The following is a 17,251-nucleotide window of genomic DNA, read 5'->3' as shown; positions in this document are numbered from 1 at the left end:
CCGGATCTCTTTGGCCAGAGGGTGCAACGAGTCACTCCCAGCATTCTCCTCCTCTCCTCCGGATGCGCGGCCCTCCGATTCCTCCGGTTCTTCCTCCTCCGAGCGGATTCCGTTCCTCAGGCAACCAAACCTCGAGCCTGCCACGGAGCCGGAGCCCGGTGACGCCGACCCGCCTCTCCTCCTCTCCTGCTGGTCGGTGGTCCTGTATGGAGTTTGCGGCGTCTTGCGCTGTGTCCTCTTCAATCTCCTCCTTGGCGGCTTCGGCCTCTCCCACGTCGGACGTTCCCGTAGTGACCGGTCCAACTCTGCCCGGCCCGCCGCCTCCCTACTATTTAGGATAGGCCGCTCCTCCAACCATTGCCAAGCATCGTCCGGGTGTGCAAAAAAGATGGATTTGTCCTGATAAATGACCTTGAGCTTGGCCGGGAAGAGGAGCATATATTGGATGTTAAGGGACCTCAGCTTCGCTTTCACGGCGTCAAAGGAGCGGCGTTGTTTGGAGACTTCCTGACTGTAGTCCGGGAAAATCATTATGGTGGCGTTTTCAAAGCGGATCTCCCCCAGTGTCCTGGCCTCTCGCAATATCAGGTCTCGATCGGCGAAGTTCAGAAACCGGGCTATGACCGGTCTCGGTCTCGCACCCTCCGGTGGTTTGGCCAAGAGCGCCCTGTGCGCCCTCTCTATGATGAAACACGGGGAGAACCGCGCCGCCGGGAAGGTCTGTCTGAGCCAGTCAAGGAGGAAGGCAGCCATATTCCTTTCTTCGATCCCTTCTCTAAAGCCCACGAAGCGCAGGTTGTTCCGCCTGGACCTGTTCTCGGCATCGTCCACCTTCCACAAAAGTTGGCGGTGGGAGGCCTGGAGCTCTGCCATGTCCTTCCTTAGCTCAGCCACCGACTTCTCATTGTCTGTCAACCTTGTCTCAGTCTCCGTGACCCTGTCGGTTAAGTTACGAAAGTCCTGGCGTAGCAGCGTAACCTCAGACCCTACCTCTCCGATTTTTGTTTCCAAGGCCGCACGTGAAGCTTGGATGTCCGTTCTAGACGCCTGAATGGCCTCCAGCAGCATGTCTGTGTCATTGCGTGCCCCTGACTGCGCAGGCCGTTGTTCCACCGCAGTGCGCGGCGCAGCGAAATTGTCCATCGGGCCTTGCCCCTTAGTCTTGGGTGCCGTTGCATTTTTACCCATAGCGGCGTTGGCTAGAGGCCAGGGGCTCCTGGGCTGAAGTGGCCTCCCTCCGAGGTATCGCTGGGCTCGGTCCTGCACCGGGGACAGAGGCAGAGTGAAGCAGCGCCTCGACCACGCAGCGCCCCCGGGCGGCCCCCGAATATGATCCTGAGAACCTCTGGGCTGGGGTCCGCATACACCCCCCGTCCCGATGTGGAGCGCCGGGGCCGGGCTCTGGTCGCCGGTTCACCCCGGCTGCACTACTGGCGGGGGCCCCGTCTCCACCCCTGTCCGCTCCGCGGGGACCAGGGGGGTGCTCCACAGCCTGCGCCACGTGCACGTCCCCCCCAGGGGTCTCCCTGTCGTAGGGTCGGATCACCAGTTGTGGACACAGGCAGGGTGGTGCCACAGAAGTTCCAGTGGCCAACAGAAAGGGGTCAGCACAGTTCGAGAAGGCCGAAGTTCCAGGGCAGGAGGAGCCGGGCTCCACAGTCCGATGTCCGTCTCACTGTGGGTCGTCAGTGCGCGGCCGCCATCTTGGTAAAGGCGGGCGCCGCCACCGAGACCAGCCCCAACGCCAGGCCCAGAACAGACGCGGTCCTCCTCACCTCGGCGCAAAGCTCACTGGCCCTCCGTCCCTGCTCCCAGGCACCGACTCTGCACCACCTCGGAACCAGAGGGGGGATTTCGCCGTCTCTAACTCTCCCTCGCCGCGTCGGTCGCCATCTTGAGTAGGTGGTAGGCGATCTCCTCCGTCCCGCTCCCGCTGTCCGGCTGCGGCGGAGTGTGATCTCCCGCCGGCGGCCGAGCACCCGATCGAGCCTCGATCACCCGCAGCTGCTCTTCGCGGGAATTCCGGCGCTCGGCGCGGTCCTCTTCCTCCCGTCTCCCAGGCCGCCAGACCGATCTCCGGGGCAGTGAGGAGGCACCGTCACGCACAGCGGCCGGGCAGGGTTGGGTCCGTTTCGGAACTGCAGCCGCCCTCAGTAGGTGTCCAGGCACCAGGTCCACACTTCTGGTGCCGGTTCTGGGTCTTGGGGAATAGTGAAAGCCGGATTATAAGCAGGCTCGGCCGGAGCTCTGCTCAGGCACGTCTAGTCGGCCATGTTGCTGGCCACGCCCCCCCCTGCTGAAGAGAGTCTTGATCCCCAAAAGGCACACCCCAGGTCCTGACCCTTGGCTGGCATCAGTGAGAGTTCCTCCACAAGAAAATCCTAGAGTTTTCAACTGCGAACCGTCCTATTCCCACTGAAAATCTGCCATCTGCGATGACCACCAACTCAAATTCCTGGTGAGACCTTCTTGTTCATTCCGAGATCAACCATCCACGACGACTGGCAATACCTGCATTTCACGAAACAGTGACGACAGCCCGGGGCAACCATTAACACGAAGCCCCAACAATGACAGCCCGCAGCAGCTGCCAATGCAAAGCTCCAGTGACGACCGTCTCTTCTTTCTAAAAGCAACTACTATCCACTACTCTCGTCCTGCTCTTTGGACTGAAAGCCTCCTCCTAGCAGCCTCCTCCAATGCAAATGGAACTCTTTGCACTGGCCTTGAGAAGGGTAATCTTCATAGGGACTAACCTGGTCTCTGAATCTGACCCACTCACCATCTCCGTCACCTTGAACTTGTGACTTTCCCCGCACTAGTGCAACCAGATAACTGCGAGTGGCGCTTTCTGCTTCATGAAGCTATTTTCTGAGAAAACGTAAACATTCAGAATATCTGGTTCTACTGATTGGATTTTTGTTGTTCTGGTATAATTTTATATATTACAATTTACTCAATTCTTTCAATTTGGTTTGGGATTTTTTATGTTGTGTTTTTACCTTATTGCTGTTTTAGTGATGCATAAGTACCTTACACATTGCATCTAAGTTAAGCCTGACTGCTTGTGTGCCTAGCTACCAGAGGGATGTGTGTAGCTTAATTTACTGACTTTTGTGGTTCACCCTGATATGGATTGTGGTTGTTGCTTGAGTGAGGCATCTACCCTATCAACCAATAACTCAGTTTCTTGTGATGGGTTTCAGATGGTGTATCTAGCTGACGCGCTGCTGGCAAGAATCTTAGTGGTTTACCACCTATAAGTCAGCCGGGAGCCGCGGGATTGGAAGAGGGAGCCCTGCCGATGTAGGGTAGGCGTAGCGGGATGGGAGGGGGAGCCCTGCTTATGTAGGGTAGACGTGGTGGGATAGGAGGGGGATCACTGCTGATGTAAGGTAGATGTAGCGGGATAGGAGGGAGGGGCCTGCCAATATAGGGTAGGCGTAGAGGGATTGGAAAAGGGAGCCCTGCCGATGTAGGGTAGACGTAGCTAGATTGGAAGAGGGTGCCTTGCAGATGTATGGTAGACGTAGCTAGATTGGAAGAGGGTGCCTTGCAGATGTAGGGTAGACATAGCTAGATTGGAAGAGGGTGCCTTGCAGATGTAGGGTAGACGTAGCTCGATTGGAAGAGGATGCCTTGCAGATGTAGGTTAGACGTAGCTAGATTGGAAGAGGATGCCTTGCAGATGTAGGTTAGACGTAGCTAGATTGGAAGAGGATGCCTTGCAGATGTAAGGTAGACGTAGCTAGATTGGAAGAGGATGCCTTGCAGATGTAGGGTAGACGTAGCTAGATTGGAAGAGGGTGCCTTGCAGATGTAAGGTAGACGTAGCTAGATTGGAAGAGGGTGCCTTGCAGATGTAGGGTAGACGTAGCTAGATTGAAAGAGGATGCCTTGCAGATGTAGGGTAGGCGTAGCAAGATTGGAAGAGGGTGCCTTGCAGATGTAGGATAGATGTAACTAGATTGGAAGAGGATGCCTTGCAGATGTAGGTTAGACGTAGGTAGATTGGAAGAGGATGCCTTGCAGATGTAGGGTAGACGTAGCTAGATTGAAAGAGGATGCCTTGCAGATGTAGGGTAGGCGTAGCGAGATTGGAAAAGGGAGCCTTGCCGATGTAGGATAGATGTAACTAGATTGGAAGAGGATGCCTTGCAGATGTAGGTTAGACGTAGGTAGATTGGAAGAGGATGCCTTGCAGATGTAGGGTAGACGTAGCTAGATTGGAAGAGGATTCCTTGCAGATGTAGGTTAGACGTAGCTAGATTGGAAGAGGATGCCTTGCAGATGTAGGTTAGACGTAGCTAGATTGGAAGAGGATGCCTTGCAGATGTAGGGTAGACGTAGCTAGATTGGAAGAGGGTGCCTTGCAGATGTAAGGTAGACGTAGCTAGATTGGAAGATGATGCCTTGCAGATGTAGGGTAGACGTAGCTAGATTGAAACAGGATGCCTTGCAGATATAGGGTAGACGTAGCTAGATTGGAAGAGGATGCCTTGCAGATGTAGGGTAGACGTAGCTAGATTGGAAGAGGATGCCTTGCAGATGTAGGGTAGAAGTAGCTAGATTGGAAGAGGATGCCTTGCAGATGTAAGGTAGACGTAGCTAGATTGGAAGAGGATGCCTTGCAGATGTAGGGTAGACGTAGCTAGATTGGAAGAGGATGCCTTGCAGATGTAGGGTAGACGTAGCTAGATTGGAAGAGGATGCCTTGCAGATGTAGGGTAGACGTAGCTAGATTGGAAGAGGGTGCCTTGCAGATGTAGGGTAGACGTAGCTAGATTGTAAGAGGGTGCCTTGCAGATGTAGGGTAGACGTAGCTAGATTGGAAGAGGGTGCCTTGCAGATGTAGGGTAGACGTAGCTAGATTGGAAGAGGGTGCCTTGCAGATGTAGGTTAGACGTAGCTCGATTGGAAGAGGATCCCTGGCAGATGTAGGTTAGACGTAGCTAGATTGGAAGAGGGTGCCTTGCAGATGTAGGTTAGACGTAGCTCGATTGGAAGAGGGTGCCTTGCAGATGTAGGTTAGACATAGCTAGATTGGAAGAGGATGCTCTGCATATGTAGGGTAGACGTAGCTAGATTGGAAGAGGGTGCCTTGCAGATGTAGGTTAGACGTAGCTCGATTGGAAGAGGGTACCTGGCAGATGTAGGTTAGACGTAGCTAGATTGGAAGAGGGTGCCTTGCAGATGTAGGTTAGACGTAGCTAGATTGGAAGAGGATGCCTTGCAGATGTAAGGTAGACGTAGCTAGATTGGAAGAGAATGCCTTGCAGATGTAGGGTAGACGTAGCTAGATTGGAGGAGGATGCCTTGCAGATGTAGGGTAGACGTAGCTAGCTTGGAAGAGGATGCCTTGTAGATGTAGGGTAGACGTAGCTAGATTGGAAGAGGGTGCCTTGCAGATGTAGGGTAGACGTAGCTAGATTGTAAGAGGGTGCCTTGCAGATGTAGGGTAGACGTAGCTAGATTGGAAGAGAATGCCTTGCATGTGTTGGTTAGACGTAGCTAGATTGGAAGAGGGTGCCTTGCAGGTGTTGGTTAGACGTAGCTAGATTGGAAAAGGGTGCCTTGCAGATGTATGGTAGACGTAGCTAGATTGGAAGAGGGTGCCTTGCAGATGTAGGGTAGACGTAGCTAGATTGGAAGAGGGTGCCTTGCAGATGTAGGGTAGACGTAGCTAGATTGGAAGAGGATGCCTTGCAGATGTAGGGTAGACGTAGCTAGATTGGAAGAGGGTGCCTTGCAGATGTAGGTTAGACGTAGCTAGATTGGAAGAGGATGCCTTGCAGATGTAGGGTAGACGTAGCTAGATTGGAAGAGGGTGCCTTGCAGATGTAAGGTAGACGTAGCTAGATTGGAAGAGGATGCCTTGCAGATGTAGGGTAGACGTAGCTAGATTGGAAGAGGTTAACTTGCAGATGTAGGGTAGACGTAGCTAGATTGGAAGAGGATGCCTTGCAGATGTAGGGTAGACGTAGCTAGATTGGAGGAGGTTAACTTGCAGATGTAGGGTAGACGTAGCTAGATTGAAAGAGGATGCCTTGCAGATGTATGGTAGACGTAGCTAGATTGGAAGAGGATGCCTTGCAGATGTAGGGTAGGCATAGCGAGATTGGAAAAGGGAGCCTTGCCGATGTAGGGTAGACGTAACTAGATTGGAAGAGGATGCCTTGCAGATGTAGGTTAGACGTAGCTTGATTGGAAGAGGATGCCTTGCAGATGTAGGGTAGACGTAGCTAGATTGGAAGAGGATGCCTTGCAGATGTAGGGTAGAAGTAGCTAGATTGGAAGAGGATGCCTTGCAGATGTAAGGTAGACGTAGCTAGATTGGAAGAGGATGCCTTGCAGATGTAGGGTAGACGTAGCTAGATTGGAAGAGGATGCCTTGCAGATGTAGGGTAGACGTAGCTAGATTGGAAGAGGATGCTTTGCAGATGTAGGGTAGACGTAGCTAGATTGGTAGAGGGTGCCTTGCAGATGTAGGGTAGACGAAGCTAGATTGTAAGAGGGTGCCTTGCAGATGTAGGGTAGACGTAGCTAGATTGGAAGAGGGTGCCTTGCAGATGTAGGGTAGACGTAGCTAGATTGGAAGAGGGTGCCTTGCAGATGTAGGTTAGACGTAGCTCGATTGGAAGAGGGTGCCTGGCAGATGTAGGTTAGACGTAGCTAGATTGGAAGAGGGTGCCTTGCAGGTGTTGGTTAGACGTAGCTAGATTAGAAGAGGGTGCCTTGCAGATGTAGGTTAGACGTAGCTCGATTGGAAGAGGGTGCCTTGCAGATGTAGGTTAGACATAGCTAGATTGGAAGAGGATGCTCTGCATATGTAGGGTAGACGTAGCTAGATTGGAAGAGGGTGCCTTGCAGATGTAGGTTAGACGTAGCTCGATTGGAAGAGGGTACCTGGCAGATGTAGGTTAGACGTAGCTAGATTGGAAGAGGGTGCCTTGCAGATGTAGGTTAGACGTAGCTAGATTGGAAGAGGATGCCTTGCAGATGTAAGGTAGACGTAGCTAGATTGGAAGAGAATGCCTTGCAGATGTAGGGTAGACGTAGCTAGATTGGAAGAGGATGCCTTGCAGATGTAGGGTAGACGTAGCTAGCTTGGAAGAGGATGCCTTGTAGATGTAGGGTAGACATAGCTAGATTGTAAGAGGGTGCCTTGCAGATGTAGGGTAGACGTAGCTAGATTGTAAGAGGGTGCCTTGCAGATGTAGGGTAGACGTAGCTAGATTGGAAGAGGGTGCCTTGCAGGTGTTGGTTAGACGTAGCTAGATTGGAAGAGGGTGCCTTGCAGGTGTTGGTTAGACGTAGCTAGATTGGAAGAGGGTGCCTTGCAGATGTATGGTAGACGTAGCTAGTTTGGAAGAGGGTGCCTTGCAGATGTAGGGTAGACGTAGCTAGATTGGAAGAGGGTGCCTTGCAGATGTAGGGTAGACGTAGCTAGATTGGAAGAGGATGCCTTGCAGATGTAGGGTAGACATAGCTAGATTGGAAGAGGGTGCCTTGCAGATGTAGGTTAGACGTAGCTAGATTGGAAGAGGATGCCTTGCAGATGTAGGGTAGACGTAGCTAGATTGGAAGAGGGTGCCTTGCAGATGTAAGGTAGACGTAGCTAGATTGGAAGAGGATGCCTTGCAGATGTAGGGTAGACGTAGCTAGATTGGAAGAGGTTAACTTGCAGATGTAGGGTAGACGTAGCTAGATTGGAAGAGGATGCCTTGCAGATGTAGGGTATACGTAGCTAGATTGGAGGAGGTTAACTTGCAGATGTAGGGTAGACGTAGCTAGATTGAAAGAGGATGCCTTGCAGATGTATGGTAGACGTAGCTAGATTGGAAGAGTATGCCTTGCAGATGTAGGGTAGGCATAGCGAGATTGGAAAAGGGAGCCTTGCCGATGTAGGGTAGACGTAACTAGATTGGAAGAGGATGCCTTGCAGATGTAGGTTAGACGTAGCTTGATTGGAAGAGGATGCCTTGCAGATGTAGGGAAGACGTAGCTCGATTGGAAGAGGATGCCTTGCAGATGTAGGGTAGACGTAGCTCGATTGGAAGAGGATGCCTTGCAGATGTAGGTTAGACGTAGCTAGATTGGAAGAGGATGCCTTGCAGATGTAGGTTAGACGTAGCTAGATTGGAAGAGGATGCCTTGCAGATGTAGGGTAGACGTAGCTAGATTGGAAGAGGGTGCCTTGCAGATGTAAGGTAGACGTAGCTAGATTGGAAGAGGATGCCTTGCAGATGTAGGGTAGACGTAGCTAGATTGAAAGAGGATGCCTTGCAGATGTAGGGTAGGCATAGCGAGATTGGAAAAGGGAGCCTTGCCGATGTAGGATAGACGTAACTAGATTGGAAGAGGATGCCTTGCAGATGTAGGGTAGACGTAGCTAGATTGGAAGAGGGTGCCTTGCAGGTGTTGGTTAGACGTAGCTAGATTGGAAGAGGATGCCTTGCAGATGTAGGGTAGGCATAGCGAGATTGGAAAAGGGAGCCTTGCCGATGTAGGTTAGACGTAACTAGATTGGAAGAGGATGCCTTGCAGATGTAGGTTAGACGTAGCTAGATTGGAAGAGGATGCCTTGCAGATGTAGGGTAGACGTAGCTCGATTGGAAGAGGATGCCTTGCAGATGTAGGGTAGACGTAGCTCGATTGGAAGAGGATGCCTTGCAGATGTTGGTTAGACGTAGCTAGATTGGAAGAGGATGCCTTGCAGATGTAGGATAGACGTAGCTAGATTGGAAGAGGATGCCTTGCAGATGTAGGGTAGACGTAGCTAGATTGGAAGAGGATGCCTTGCAGATGTAGGGTAGACGTAGCTAGATTGGAAGAGGGTGCCTTGCAGATGTAGGGTAGACGTAGCTAGATTGTAAGAGGGTGCCTTGCAGATGTAGGGTAGACGTAGCTAGATTGGAAGAGGGTGCCTTGCAGATGTAGGGTAGACGTAGCTAGATTGGAAGAGGGTGCCTTGCAGATGTAGGTTAGACGTAGCTCGATTGGAAGAGGGTGCCTAGCAGATGTAGGTTAGACGTAGCTAGATTGGAAGAGGGTGCCTTGCAGATGTAGGTTAGACGTAGCTCGATTGGAAGAGGGTGCCTTGCAGATGTAGGTTAGACATAGCTAGATTGGAAGAGGATGCTCTGCAGATGTAGGGTAGACGTAGCTAGATTGGAAGAGGGTGCCTTGCAGATGTAGGTTAGACGTAGCTCGATTGGGAGAGGGTACCTGGCAGATGTAGGTTAGACGTAGCTAGATTGGAAGAGGGTGCCTTGCAGATGTAGGTTAGACGTAGCTAGATTGGAAGAGGATGCCTTGCAGATGTAGGGTAGACGTAGCTAGATTGGAAGAAGATGCCTTGCAGATGTAGGGTAGACATAGCTAGATTGGAAGAGGATGCCTTGCAGATGTAGGGTAGACGTAGCTAGATTGGAAGAGGGTGCCTTGCAGATGTAGGGTAGACGTAGCTAGATTGTAAGAGGGTGCCTTGCAGATGTAGGGTAGACGTAGCTAGATTGTAAGAGGGTGCCTTGCAGGTGTTGGTTAGACGTAGCTAGATTGGAAGAGGGTGCCTTGCAGGTGTTGGTTAGACGTAGCTAGTTTGGAAGAGGGTGCCTTGCAGATGTATGGTAGACGTAGCTAGATTGGAAGAGGGTGCCTTGCAGATGTAGGGTAGACGTAGCTAGATTGGAAGAGGGTGCCTTGCAGATGTAGGGTAGACGTAGCTAGATTGGAATAGGGTGCCTTGCAGGTGTTGGTTAGACGTAGCTAGATTGGAAGAGGGTGCCTTGCAGATGTAGGTTAGACGTAGCTAGATTGGAAGAGGGTGCCTTGCAGATGTAGGGTAGACTTAGCTAGATTGGAAGAGGTTAACTTGCAGATGTAGGGTAGATGTAGCTAGATTGGAAGAGGGTGCCTTGCAGATGTAGGGTAGACGTAGCTAGATTGGAAGAGGGTGCTTTGCAGATGTAGGGTAGACGTAGCTAGATTGGAAGAGGATGCCTTGCAGATGTAGGGTAGACGTAGCTAGATTGGAAGAGGATGCCTTGCAGATGTAGGGTAGACATAGCTAGATTGGAAGAGGATGCCTTGCAGATGTAGGGTAGACGTAGCTAGATTGGAAGAGGGTGCCTTGCAGATGTAGGGTAGACGTAGCTAGATAGGAATAGGATGCCATGCAGATGTAGGGTAGGCGTAGCTAGATAGGAAGAGGATGCCTTGCAGATGTAGGGTAGACGTAGCTAGATTGGAAGAGGATGCCTTGCAGATGTAGGGTAGACGTAGCTAGATTGGAAGAGGGTGCCTTGCAGATGTAGGTTAGACGTAGCTAGATAGGAAGAGGATGCCTTGCAGATGTAGGGTAGACGTAGCTAGATTGGAAGAGGATGCCTTGCAGATGTAGGGTAGACGTAGATAGATTGAAAGAGGATGCCTTGCAGATGTATGGTAGACGTAGCTAGATTGGAAGAGGGTGCCTTGCAGATGTAGGGTAGACGTAGCTAGATTGGAAGAGGAGGCCTTGCAGATGTAGGGTAGACGTAGCTAGATTGGAAGAGGATGCCTTGCAGATGTAGGGTAGGCATAGCAAGATTGGTAGAGGGTGCCTTGCAGATGTATGGTAGAAGTAGCGAGATTGGAAGAGGATGCCTTGCAGATGTAGGGTAGACGTAGCTAGATTGGAAGAGGGTGCCTTGCAGATGTAGGGTAGTCGTAGCTAGATTGGAAGAGGGTGCCTTGCAGATGTAGGGTAGACGTAGCTAGATTGGAAGAGGATGCCTTGCAGATGTAGGGTAGACGTAGCTAGATTGGAAGAGGGTGCCTTGCAGATGTAGGGTAGAGGTAGACATATCTAGATTGGAAGAGGGTGCCTTGCAGATGTAGGGTAGACGTAGCTAGATTGGTAGAGGATGCCTTGCAGATGTAGGGTAGACGTAGCTAGATTGAAAGAGGATGCCTTGCAGATGTATGGTAGACGTAGCTAGATTGGAAGAGGATGCCTTGCAGATGTAGGGTAGGCATAGCGAGATTGGAAAAGGGAGCCTTGCCGAAGTAGGGTAGACGTAACTAGATTGGAAGAGGATGCCTTGCAGATGTAGGTTAGACATAGCTAGATTGGAAGAGGATGCCTTGCAGATGTAAGGTAGACGTAGCTCGATTGGAAGAGGATGCCTTGCAGATGTAGGGTAGACGTAGCTTGATTGGAAGAGGATGCCTTGCAGATGTAGGTTAGACATAGCTAGATTGGAAGAGGATGCCTTGCAGATGTAGGGTAGACGTAGCTAGATTGGAAGAGGGTGCCTTGCAGATGTAAGGTAGACATAGCTAGTTTGGAAGAGGATGCCTTGCAGGTGTAGGGTAGATGTAGCTAGATTGGAAGAGGGTGCCTTGCAGATGTAGGGTAGAGGTAGACATATCTAGATTGGAAGAGGGTGCCTTGCAGATGTAGGGTAGACGTAGCTAGATTGGAAGAGGATGCCTTGCAGATGTAGGGTAGACGTAGCTAGATTGAAAGAGGATGCCTTGCAGATGTATGTTAGACGTAGCTAGATTGGAAGAGGATGCCTTTCAGATGTAGGGTAGGCATAGCGAGATTGGAAAAGGGAGCCTTGCCGATGTAGGGTAGACATAACTAGATTGGAAGAGGATGCCTTGCAGATGTAGGTTAGACGTAGCTAGATAGGAAGAGGATGCCTTGCAGATGTAGGGTAGACGTAGCTAGATTGGAATAGGGTGCCTTGCAGGTGTTGGTTAGACATAGCTAGATTGGAAGAGGGTGCCTTGCAGATGTAGGTTAGACATAGCTAGATTGGAAGAGGGTGCCTTGCAGATGTAGGGTAGACTTAGCTAGATTGGAAGAGGTTAACTTGCAGATGTAGGGTAGATGTAGCTAGATTGGAAGAGGGTGCCTTGCAGATGTAGGGTAGACGTAGCTAGATTGGAAGAGGGTGCTTTGCAGATGTAGGGTAGACGTAGCTAGATTGGAAGAGGATGCCTTGCAGATGTAGGGTAGACGTAGCTAGATTGGAAGAGGATGCCTTGCAGATGTAGGGTAGACATAGCTAGATTGGAAGAGGATGCCTTGCAGATGTAGGGTAGACGTAGCTAGATTGGAAGAGGGTGCCTTGCAGATGTAGGGTAGACGTAGCTAGATAGGAATAGGATGCCATGCAGATGTAGGGTAGGCGTAGCTAGATAGGAAGAGGGTGCCTTGCAGATGTAGGTTAGACGTAGCTAGATAGGAAGAGGATGCCTTGCAGATGTAGGGTAGACGTAGCTAGATTGGAAGAGGATGCCTTGCAGATGTAGGGTAGACGTAGATAGATTGAAAGAGGATGCCTTGCAGATGTATGGTAGACGTAGCTAGATTGGAAGAGGGTGCCTTGCAGATGTAGGGTAGACGTAGCTAGATTGGAAGAGGAGGCCTTGCAGATGTAGGGTAGACGTAGCTAGATTGGAAGAGGATGCCTTGCAGATGTAGGGTAGGCATAGCAAGATTGGTAGAGGGTGCCTTGCAGATGTATGGTAGAAGTAGCGAGATTGGAAGAGGATGCCTTGCAGATGTAGGGTAGACGTAGCTAGATTGGAAGAGGGTGCCTTGCAGATGTAGGGTAGTCGTAGCTAGATTGGAAGAGGGTGCCTTGCAGATGTAGGGTAGACGTAGCTTGATTGGAAGAGGATGCCTTGCAGATGTAGGGTAGACGTAGCTAGATTGGAAGAGGGTGCCTTGCAGATGTAGGGTAGAGGTAGACATATCTAGATTGGAAGAGGGTGCCTTGCAGATGTAGGGTAGACGTAGCTAGATTGAAAGAGGATGCCTTGCAGATGTATGGTAGACGTAGCTAGATTGGAAGAGGATGCCTTGCAGATGTAGGGTAGGCATAGCGAGATTGGAAAAGGGAGCCTTGCCGAAGTAGGGTAGACGTAACTAGATTGGAAGAGGATGCCTTGCAGATGTAGGTTAGACATAGCTAGATTGGAAGAGGATGCCTTGCAGATGTAAGGTAGACGTAGCTCGATTGGAAGAGGATGCCTTGCAGATGTAGGGTAGACGTAGCTTGATTGGAAGAGGATGCCTTGCAGATGTAGGTTAGACATAGCTAGATTGGAAGAGGATGCCTTGCAGATGTAGGTTAGACGTAGCTAGATTGGAAGAGGATGCCTTGCAGATGTAGGGTAGACGTAGCTAGATTGGAAGAGGGTGCCTTGCAGATGTAAGGTAGACATAGCTAGTTTGGAAGAGGATGCCTTGCAGGTGTAGGGTAGATGTAGCTAGATTGGAAGAGGGTGCCTTGCAGATGTAGGGTAGAGGTAGACATATCTAGATTGGAAGAGGGTGCCTTGCAGATGTAGGGTAGACGTAGCTAGATTGGAAGAGGATGCCTTGCAGATGTAGGGTAGACGTAGCTAGATTGAAAGAGGATGCCTTGCAGATGTATGTTAGACGTAGCTAGATTGGAAGAGGATGCCTTTCAGATGTAGGGTAGGCATAGCGAGATTGGAAAAGGGAGCCTTGCCGATGTAGGGTAGACATAACTAGATTGGAAGAGGATGCCTTGCAGATGTAGGTTAGACGTAGCTAGATAGGAAGAGGATGCCTTGTAGATGTAGGGTAGACGTAGCTCGATTGGAAGAGGATGCCTTGCAGATGTCGGGTGGACGTAGCTCGATTGGAAGAGGATGCCATGCAAATGTAGGTTAGACGTAGCTAGATTAGAAGAGGATGCCTTGCAGATGTAGGTTAGACGGAGCTAGATTGGAAGAGGAAACCTTGCAGATGTAGGGTAGACGTAGCTAGATTGGAAGAGGGTGCCTTGCAGATGTAAGGTAGACGTAGCTAGATTGGAAGAGGATGCCTTGCAGATGTAGGGTAGACGTAGCTAGATTGAAAGAGGATGCCTTGCAGATGTAGGGTAGGCATAGCGAGATTGGAAAAAGGAGCCTTGCCGATGTAGGATAGACCTAACTAGATTGGAAGAGGATGCCTTGCAGATGTAGGTTAGACGTAGCTAGATTGGAAGAGAATGCCTTGCAGATGTAGGGTAGACATAGCTTGATTGGAAGAGGATGCCTTGCAGATGTAGGGTAGACGTAGCTAGATTGAAAGAGGGTGCCTTGCAGATGTAGGTTAGACGTAGCTAGATTGGAAGAGGATGCCTTGCAGATGTAGGGTAGACGTAGCTAGATTGGAAGAGGGTGCCTTGCAGATGTAAGGTAGACGTAGCTAGATTGGAAGAGGATGCCTTGCAGATGTAGGGTAGACGTAGCTAGATTGAAAGAGGATGCCTTGCAGATATAGGGTAGACGTAGCTAGATTGGAAGAGGATGCCTTGCAGATGTAGGGTAGACGTAGCTAGATTGGAAGAGGATGCCTTGCAGATGTAGGGTAGAAGTAGCTAGATTGGAAGAGGATGCCTTGCAGATGTAAGGTAGACATAGCTAGATTGGAAGAGGATGCCTTGCAGATGTAGGGTAGACGTAGCTAGATTGGAAGAGGATGCCTTGCAGATGTAGGGTAGACGTAGCTAGATTGGAAGAGGATGCCTTGCAGATGTAGGGTAGACGTAGCTAGATTGAAAGAGGATGCCTTGCAGATGTATGGTAGACGTAGCTAGATTGGAAGAGGGTGCCTTGCAGATGTAGGGTAGACATAGCTAGATTGGAAGAGGAGGCCTTGCAGATGTAGGGTAGACGTAGCTAGATTGGAAGAGGATGCCTTGCAGATGTAGGGTAGGCATAGCAAGATTGGTAGAGGGTGCCTTGCAGATGTAGGGTAGAAGTAGCTAGATTGGAAGAGGATGCCTTGCAGATGTAGGGTAGACGTAGCTAGATTGGAAGAGGGTGCCTTGCAGATGTAGGGTAGTCGTAGCTAGATTGGAAGAGGGTGCCTTGCAGATGTAGGGTAGACGTAGCTAGATTGGAAGAGGATGCCTTGCAGATGTAGGGTAGACGTAGCTGGATTGGAAGAGGGTGCCTTGCAGATGTAGGGTAGAGGTAGACATATCTAGATTGGAAGAGGGTGCCTTGCAGATGTAGGGTAGACGTAGCTAGATTGGAAGAGGATGCCTTGCAGATGTAGGGTAGACGTAGCTAGATTGAAAGAGGATGCCTTGCAGATGTATGGTAGATGTAGCTAGATTGGAAGAGGATGCCTTGCAGATGTAGGGTAGGCATAGCGAGATTGGAAAAGGGAGCCTTGCCGAAGTAGGGTAGACGTAACTAGATTGGAAGAGGATGCCTTGCAGATGTAGGTTAGACGTAGCTAGATTGGAAGAGGATGCCTTGCAGATGTAAGGTAGACGTAGCTCGATTGGAAGAGGATGCCTTGCAGATGTAGGGTAGACGTAGCTTGATTGGAAGAGGATGCCTTGCAGATGTAGGTTAGACGTAGCTAGATTGGAAGAGGATGCCTTGCAGATGTAGGTTAGACGTAGCTAGATTGGAAGAGGATGCCTTGCAGATGTAGGGTAGACGTAGCTAGATTGGAAGAGGGTGCCTTGCAGATGTAAGGTAGACGTAGCTAGATTGGAAGAGGATGCCTTGCAGGTGTAGGGTAGACGTAGCTAGATTGGAAGAGGGTGCCTTGCAGATGTAGGGTAGAGGTAGACATATCTAGATTGGAAGAGGGCGCCTTGCAGATGTAGGGTAGACGTAGCTAGATTGGAAGAGGATGGCTTGCAGATGTAGGGTAGACGTAGCTAGATTGGAAGAGGATGCCTTGCAGATGTAGGGTAGACGTAGCTAGATTGAAAGAGGATGCCTTGCAGATGTATGTTAGACGTAGCTAGATTGGAAGAGGATGCCTTTCAGATGTAGGGTAGGCGTAGCGAGATTGGAAAAGGGTGCCTTGCAGATGTAGGGTAGATGTAGCTAGATTCGAAGAGGATGCCTTGCCGATGTAGGGTAGACATAACTAGATTGGAAGAGGATGCCTTGCAGATGTAGGTTAGACGTAGCTAGATAGGAAGAGGATGCCTTGCAGATGTAGGGTAGACGTAGCTAGATAGGAAGAGGGTGCCTTGCAGATGTAGGGTGGACGTAGCTCGATTGGAAGAGGATGCCTTGCAAATGTAGGTTAGACGTAGCTAGATTAGAAGAGGATGCCTTGCAGATGTAGGGTAGACGTAGCTAGATTGGAAGAGGGTGCCTTGCAGATGTAAGGTAGACGTAGCTAGATTGGAAGAGGATGCCTTGCAGATGTAGGGTAGACGTAGCTAGATTGAAAGAGGATGCCTTGCAGATGTAGGGTAGAGGTAGACATATCTAGATTGGAAGAGGGTGCATTGCAGATGTAGGGTAGACGTAGCTAGATTGGAAGAGGGTGCCTTGCAGATGTAGGGTAGAGGTAGACATATCTAGATTGGAAGAGGGTGCCTTGCAGATGTAGGTTAGACGGAGCTAGATTGGAAGAGGATGCCTTGCAGATGTAGGGTAGACGTAGCTAGATTGGAAGAGGGTGCCTTGCAGATGTAAGGTAGACGTAGACATAACTAGATTGGAAGAGGGTGCCTTGCAGATGTAAGGTAGACGTAGCTAGATTGGAAGAGGATGCCTTGCAAATGTAGGTTAGACGGAGCTAGATTAGAAGAGGATGCCTTGCAGATGTAGGTTAGACGGAGCTAGATTGGAAGAGGATGCCTTGCAGATGTAGGGTAGAGGTAGACATATCTAGATTGGAAGAGGGTGCCTTGCAGATGTAGGGTAGACGTAGCTAGATTGGAAGAGGATGCCTTGCAGATGTAGGGTAGACGTAGCTAGATTGAAAGAGGATGCCTTGCAGATGTATGTTAGACGTAGCTAGATTGGAAGAGGATGCCTTTCAGATGTAGGGTAGGCGTAGCGAGATTGGAAAAGGGTGCCTTGCAGATGTAGGGTAGATGTAGCTAGATTCGAAGAGGATGCCTTGCCGATGTAGGGTAGACATAACTAGATTGGAAGAGGGTGCCTTGCAGATGTAAGGTAGACGTAGCTAGATTGGAAGAGGATGCCTTGCAAATGTAGGTTAGACGGAGCTAGATTAGAAGAGGATGCCTTGCAGATGTAGGTTAGACGGAGCTAGATTGGAAGAGGATGCCTTGCAGATGTAGGGTAGACGTTGCTAGATTGGAAGAGGGTGCCTTGCAGATGTAAGGTAGACGTAGCTAGATTGGAAGAGGATGCCTTGCAGATGTAGGGTAGACGTAGCTAGATTGAAAGAGGATGCCTTTCAGATGTAGGGTAGGCATAGCGAGATTGGAAAAGGGAGCCTTGCCGA

The sequence above is a fragment of the Lissotriton helveticus genome, chromosome 1_1, assembly GCF_964261635.1.
Source record: "Lissotriton helveticus chromosome 1_1, aLisHel1.1, whole genome shotgun sequence".
Classification (NCBI taxonomy): domain Eukaryota; kingdom Metazoa; phylum Chordata; class Amphibia; order Caudata; family Salamandridae; genus Lissotriton; species Lissotriton helveticus.
Note: the sequence above shows the minus strand (reverse complement) of the source record.